Source organism: Berghia stephanieae, chromosome 12 (assembly GCF_034508935.2).
Source record: "Berghia stephanieae isolate SIO BIC M18660-M18661 chromosome 12, UCSD_Bste_1.3, whole genome shotgun sequence".
Lineage (NCBI taxonomy): Eukaryota > Metazoa > Mollusca > Gastropoda > Nudibranchia > Aeolidiidae > Berghia > Berghia stephanieae.
The window spans coordinates 8,635,300-8,642,799 of record NC_088371.1 but is presented as its reverse complement, the minus strand read 5'-3'; the positions used below and the strand labels follow the sequence as shown (position 1 = coordinate 8,642,799).

General features: G+C 38.9%; 1 protein-coding gene across 3 annotated transcripts in view; it reads left to right on the top strand.

Moving 5' to 3' along the window:
* LOC144958362 (muscarinic acetylcholine receptor gar-2-like) overlaps positions 1-7,500 on the top strand; it is a 488,871-nt gene that overhangs the window by 120,698 nt on the left and 360,673 nt on the right. For all 3 annotated transcript variants that reach the window (XM_078890317.1, XM_078890315.1, XM_078890316.1), the window contains one exon: positions 4,749-5,035. The gene's annotated coding sequence lies outside the window, so the exon portion shown is untranslated. The remainder of the gene's footprint in view (positions 1-4,748; positions 5,036-7,500) is intronic.

Below are 7,500 nucleotides of genomic sequence, written 5' to 3'. Positions count from 1 at the left end.
ATGAGTGCTAATCCATAATTACATAAGGCTAACCCCACACCGGAGACTGACTCCGACGACCCGGCACTGCCGTCCTCTGCCCTTCTTCCGGATAAAGATGTCGGGCACGGACAAAATACTGAGAATAAAGAGAAGAGCCGCTAGACCTACCATACCAAGCACCACCGACGTCCTCTGCCGTTTACCGAGCTTGGTATGGGTAGGTCTGGCGGCTCTTCTCTTTATCCTTAGTATTTTGTCCGTGCCCGACGTCTTTATCCGGATGACGACAGAGGACGGCAGTGCCGGGTCGTCGGAGTCAGTCTCCGTTTTGGGTTTGCCTTAAGTCTCTCGAAGGCAGTGACAATGCTCGAAGGGGTTAGTTCAAAAAAGCCCCGGAGTGCCACCAACCGTAGCCATCGTAAACTTATAGATAGTATGCGCTTGGCTAAGAAGCTCACATCATTGCCATCCGGAAGTATAATTCATCAACACACAAAAATAGGTGTAACCTTAAACGTTTGTAGTCTGGATAATACATTTTAGTCAGAATTACTCGAGAACGCGGATAGCAAAAAACATTAACAACGATCAGAGTGACGTCAACTTACTGAGGACTGCTGGGATCGTGAAAATAATAAAAGTACACCTAAGCTTTTTGACTGGGTCGGGATCCTGACCTCCCATAGCGGGCAGGGAGGTACATACTGTGTCTTCTATCCCCTTATATCTGTTATCCAACATGCTTTCTGTCTTTGTCTTGGAATGGGATTACTTGGTTTTTTTTCCTGGCCCTCGTCGGAGTCCTAGCTGGGAAGGAAACAGTCAAATGCATAGTTATCGTTTTGGGAGATGATATTTTTTTCCTTGTAAATCATCTCTCTATTATGTATTATTATAATTGTTATTTTTAATGTTTAATGTAAGCATTTGGGTGTATTCCTCTTTGTTGGATTTTCTGCTTGTGTCCGGATGAGACTTATAGGTGGTCTCAAACTAAGTACTTTGATAGTGTGCTCTTGGAATCTACATCTGATCTCTATTTGTTCCCAATTCCCCTATGTCTTACTTTTTCTTGGGTGCTTTATTTGTAATTCTAGAACTTTTTACTATCCCATTTTCTTCCTTTTTACTGGCGCTGATATAACCTTTATGTGTTGCAAGCGCCGTTAAACCCTTAAAAACAAACAAACAAATAAGCTTTTTGAGCACGTTTAGATAGAAACGATCATGATTACACACAGTTTAGTGTGTTGGCCAGTTATACTTCCGGATGGCAATGTTGTGAACTTCTTAGCCAAGTGCATACTATCTATAGCCTGACACTGACCAAAAAAAGACTGGAAAGAAAACAAATCGTAAGTTGCATTTAATAGTCCAACCAATGGAGTCCCTTGTTTCCATGAGCTCTACTAACTACAACTCACTAGACGCTGCATTTATCTAAAAAATGACGTCAAACTATAGGGCATTGTTGAGTCCTTCTTGGAAAATTCTATTTACTCGCATTCTCTCATCGTACTCAGCTGTAAATTAATAACTTGGAAAAAAATATGTAATTTCGCCTAACAGGCGTCATGTCATGTCTCTTCTATACTTGTTACGTGTTGCTGTTAGTCAGGGTCCATTTGTAAAGCGTGTTGAGCACGTTTAGTGGATATTGCGCTAAATAAGAAAAACCCTCACCTTTTAAAAAGCAAACAAGCAAATTAAAACTTGAGCCATGAATAGTAGAGAGCGGCCCGGGGGGGGGGGGGGGGGGGGGGGGGGCTGTCTGAGGCCTGGGATGGTGAAAATACTAATAGGACACCTAAGCTTTTTGAGCACGTATAGATGACGTCACTCAGGTCTTTGTTATTGTTTTTTTTTCTTTCTTGCCATCCACGTTTATGAGTAATTCTCACTAAACTGTATAGATAGAATGCGCTTGGCCAAGGAGTTCACAACATTGCCACCCGGAAGTATAACGGACCAACACACAAACTCTGTGTAACCATGAACTTTTAAAGTCTGGTTAATACAGTTTAGTGAGAACAACTCACAAACGCGGATGGCAAAAACAATAACAAAGGCCTGAGTGACGTCATCTGCATACTATCTATAAAACAAACTATAGATAGTATGCGCTTGGCTAAGAAGCTCATCACATTGCCATCCGGAAATAAAACGGACCAACACACAAAACTGTGTATATCCATGAAAGTTTGTAGTCGGGTTAATACAGTTCAGTGAGCATTACTCATAAACGCGGATGGCAAAAAACAATACCAAAGACCAGAGTGACGTCATCTTCGTTCTATCTATACAAGCTCTTTGTCACACGTAGGTTTGTGTGCTGTTCCGTAATACTTCCGGATGGCAATGTTGTGAACTTCTTAGCCAAGCGCATACTATCTATAGTGGTTATTGCTCTATAGATAGAATGCGCTTGGCCAAGGAGTTCACAACATTGCCATTGGGAAGTATAACGGACCAACATACAAACTCTGTGTAACCATGAACTTTTATAGTCTGGTTAATACAGTTTAGTGAGAACAACTCACAAACGCGGATGGCAAAAACAATAACAAAGGCCTGAGTGACGTCATCTGCATACTATCTATAGATAGAATGCGCTTGGCCAAGGAGTTCACAACATTGCCATCCGGAAGTATAACGGACCAACACACAAACTCTGTGTAACCATGAACTTTTATAGTCTGGTTAATACAGTTTAGTGAGAACAACTCACAAACGCGGATGGCAAAAACAATAACAAAAGCCTGAGTGACGTCATCTGCATTCTATCTATAGATAGTTCGAAGATGAGGTCACTCACGTCTTTGTTATTGTTTTTTTGCCATCCGCGTTTATGAGTAATGCTCACTGAACTGTATTAACCAGACTATAAAAGTTCATGGATACTACACACAGTTTTGTGTGTTGGTCCGTTATACTTCCGGATGGCAATGTTATGAGCTTCTTAGCCAAGCGCATACTATCTATAGTGGTTATTGCTCTATATATAGATAGAATGCGCATGGCCAAGGAGTTCACAACATTGCCATCCGGAAGTATAACGGACCAACACACAAACTCTGTGTAACCATGAACTTTTATAGTCTTGGTTAATACAGTTTAGTGAGAACAACTCACAAACGCGGATGGCAAAAACAATAACAAAGGCCTGAGTGACGTCATCTGCATACTATCTATAAAAGTTCAACTTGTTCACTTATTCGTTCCCCCAATCACTCACCTCCACCTCCTCCTCCTCCTCCTCCTCCTCCTCCTCATTATTCCCGTGACAAACATTTGATCGATAGCGATAGGACAGTTAAAAGGGGTACAGGGGAGACGGCCACGGGGAGATGGGTGGGGGAGAGGTGGGAGGTGGGAGGTGGGAGGTATGGTGTGGTGATCGGTGATTGAAGAAGGTTAGAGCGTGGCCATCGTAAATTTATAGATAGAATGCACTTGGCTAAGAAGTTCAAAACATTGCCATCCGGAAGTATAACGGACCAACACACAAAACCATCTGTAACCTTAAACTTTTTTATCTGGTTAATACAGTTTAGTGAGATTTATTCATGAACGCGGATTGCAAAATAACATTAACAAAGACCCGAGTGACGTCAACTTCATACTATCTATAGCCTGACACCGTAGCCATCGTTAACATATTATAGCCTGACACTAGAACCGTAGCCATCGTTAACTTATAGCCTGACACTGACCAAAAAATGACGTCAAAATGTCAGTCTTCAAGTTAACTTATATGTAGCTTGACCATGGCCTTCGTTTAGTCATGGCCTGATACCGGAGCCATCGTTATGTTATAGCCTGATACTGAAATCCAAAAGGACTGGCAGTTTGACGTCATTATTTGGTTTTTGCACCGCTTAGTGAGTTGTCGTTAGCAGAGCTCATGGAAACAAGTTTTTTCATTGGTTGAACTATTGAATACAACTCACGATTTGTTTTCTTTTGTGGCAAAAGACTGGTATTTTGACGTCATTTTTTGGTCAGTATCAGGCCATAACTTTACGAAGTCCACGCTGACACTGACCAAAAAATGATGTCAAAATGCCAGTCTTTTGCCACAAAAGAAAACAAATCGTGAGTTGTATTCAATAGGTCAACCAATGAAATAACTTGTTTCCATGAGCTCTACTAACGACAACTCACTAGGCGGTGCAAAAAGCAAATAATGACGTCAAAATGCCAGTCCTTTTGGATTTCAGTGTCAGGCCATAACATAACGATGGCTACGGCCTGACACTGAAACCCAAAAGGACTGGCAGTTTGACGTCATCACTTGGATTTTTCACCGCCCAGTGAGTTGTCGTTAGTAGAGCTCATGGAAACAAGTTATTTCATTGGCTGAACCATTGAATACAACTCACAATTTGTTTTCTTTTGTGGCCAAAGACTGGCATTTTGACGTAACTTTTTTGGTCACTGTCAGGCTATAAGTTAACGATGGCTACGGTTCTTGTGTCAGGCTATAGATAGTATGCGCTTGGCTAAGAAGTCACAACATTGCCATGCGGAAATATAACGGACCAACACACAAAACAATATGTAACCCTAAACGTTTATACAATTTAGTGAGAATGACTCATAAACTCAGATGGCAAAAACAAAAACAAAAACAACAAAAAAAAAAAACAAAAAAACAAACAAACAAACAAACACCCGAGGACGCCAACTTCGATCCATCTATTTAAAAGCTCACTTTATTTTTCATTTTCTTACTGTTGTTTTTTTTTTTTCTTTTTTTTTTTCAGGAACTAACTGAATCAAGCACATGCCACAGTTACAACAGACAGTTCTAACTTGTTAGTTTTGTTGTATTGTCAATAATTTTGGAACTGGAATAATATGAACAAATAAATAGATAATGAAATGTCCATGGACTGTTCAATGACGTTATCTCTGGGGCTGTGACATCAAATCGATACATACATTGTGTGTGTATGTGAGTGTGGGCCTGCACGACAAACAACAAGTTTTATTAATTACTCACGTTGGATTTTCATAGAAGAAGTCAGGAACTGGCAGTTGGGATATTTGAGTGAGTATAAACATGTTATTTATTTGTGTACTTACTCGTTTCAACTCTGGTGCCTTGTTAATTGCTTGATTAATTATAAAGATTGGTTGTCTTTTTATATGTTTGTTTGTTTGTTTAATGATGACTGTTTATTTGTCCTCATTAATTTTTACAATTTTCATCATCATTATCATCATCATCATCATCATCATCATCATCATCATCATCATCATCATCACCATCATCATCATCATCATCATCATCATCATCATCATTATCATCATCATCATCATCATCATCATCATCATCATCATCATATTCATCATCATCATCTATATTATCATCATCATCATCATCATCATCATCACCATTATCATTACCACCACCACCACAACCACTGCCATCCCAGAGACAAATACGTCCACTACCACAACACCCCTGATTTCCACCACAACCAAAACAACTACCACCACATTTTATATTTCCAAAATCACATCTCCATCCATGATCCTTATCACAGCATGTTATTTCTTGAATCCACACACACACACACACAGGCTCACACACACATGCACACACACACACACATACACACCCATACACAACACACGCACACATACACACGTTCTCTGTGACAAGCTATTTCATAAGATAGAATACACCCTTGTGATTTCAACGAGAAAAAGATGTATTTTTCACATCCCATCTGTCTATCTCTATCTCTCTATCTCTGTCTTAGTCTCTCTCTCTCTCTATCTATCTATCTCTCTCTCTCTCTCTCTCTCTCTCTCTCTCTCTCTCTCTCTCAACCTTGTGATTTCAACGAGAAAAAATGTAGTTTTCACATCCCATCTGTATATATATCTCTCTATCTCTGTCTTAGTTTCTCTCTCTCTCTATCTCTGTCTTAGTCTCTCTCTCTCTCTCTCTCTCTCTCTCTATCTATCTATCTCTCTCTCTCTCTCTCCCTCCCTATTTCTTTTTCTCTCTTTCTCTCTCTATTTTAGTGTCATTCTTTCAGTCTCCCTCATTCTTTCTTTCTCCCCCTTTCTTCATTTCTCTCCCTGTCTTTCTCTCCAAGAACCTCCTCTAATTCCCAACCTCCTCTTCCAGGTTCGGTATTCCTTCTCCTTCTCCTCATCTCCATCCCCCCCATCCCCCTCCCCCCTCCTCCCAAAAACTCTCAAATGTGGAATTTCAAGAAAAACTTCGTGACTCAGTCCCAGGTTTGAGAGTTTTATCTAACAAGATGAGGGTCATTTTAATCGATTGATATATTTTGAGGGACGAGTTTTCTGGTCAAAATTTTAGATACGCATTATGCCATAGTAAGTCAGTATGTATTATGTATAACACATCAAAATGTCTGCCCCATGGAATGTCAAATGACTAGCATAGAATCTGGTTCCACTATAACGCTGAACTCTGAAAAAACACGTATTTTAAAATTTGGCCAGAAAACTCGTCCTTCAAATATCGATCGATTTAAATGACCCTCATCTTGGCAACAACAAAAAAAAAAGAAGAAAAAATCTCAAACCTGAGACTTCCCGAAGTCTTTAATAAAATCCCAGGTGTGAGAGTTTTTTTTTTTTTTGTTTTCTTTTTTTTTGGTATTTATTTGCCAAGATGAGGGTCATTTAAATCGATCAATATTATGTGAAGGACGAGTTTTCTGGCCAAATTTTTAAATATGGGTTATCCAAGGAACGACAGCATTATTATCCAGCCATTAGTCACAAAAAGAAAAAAGAAAAAAAAAAGACTTTTTTTTTTTTTTTACAAAAATACAATTTTAGCCATAAAACTAAAACTTTAATAACTACACTTATAAATTAAAATCACATCCAACTATATAACTTATTACGTCATATAAAATGTTATGTGATTTCAAATTCTTCAGTCTCTCCGTCATCATCTCATAATATCATAGATTTTTAAAGTCAATATTATTATAATAATCAGACTAAAATGAAAACTAACCGTTTTGTCGTTGTTATCCGTATCAGTTTACACGATAAACGGGAATTTCCGGATGTTGCCTCGGGACAGAACAAATAATCTATTATTATTCCGTCATTATTTCATATTGGTTTACTCTACAATTTTATTCTCCAGTTTAGTGTAGGCCTGTGTTTGTGTTTGTTCAGTTGTCTTTTGACTTTTCCTGTTCAATTTGCTTGTCTCTCTCTCTCTCTCTCTCTCTCTCTCTCTCTCTCTCTCTCTCTCTCTCTCTCTCGCTCTCTCTCTCCTCTCTCTCCTCTCTTTCTTTTCTCTCACATCTCTTCTACTATCTATCTATCATCTATCTATCTATCTATCTATCTATCTATCTCTATCTCTACTATCTATCTATCTATCTATCTGTTCTCTATCTATTATCTATCTATTTCTCGTTCCTATCTACTATTTCTATTCTGTCTATCTATCTATCTATATCTATTATCTATCTATCATCTATTCTATCTATCTATCTATCTATCTAT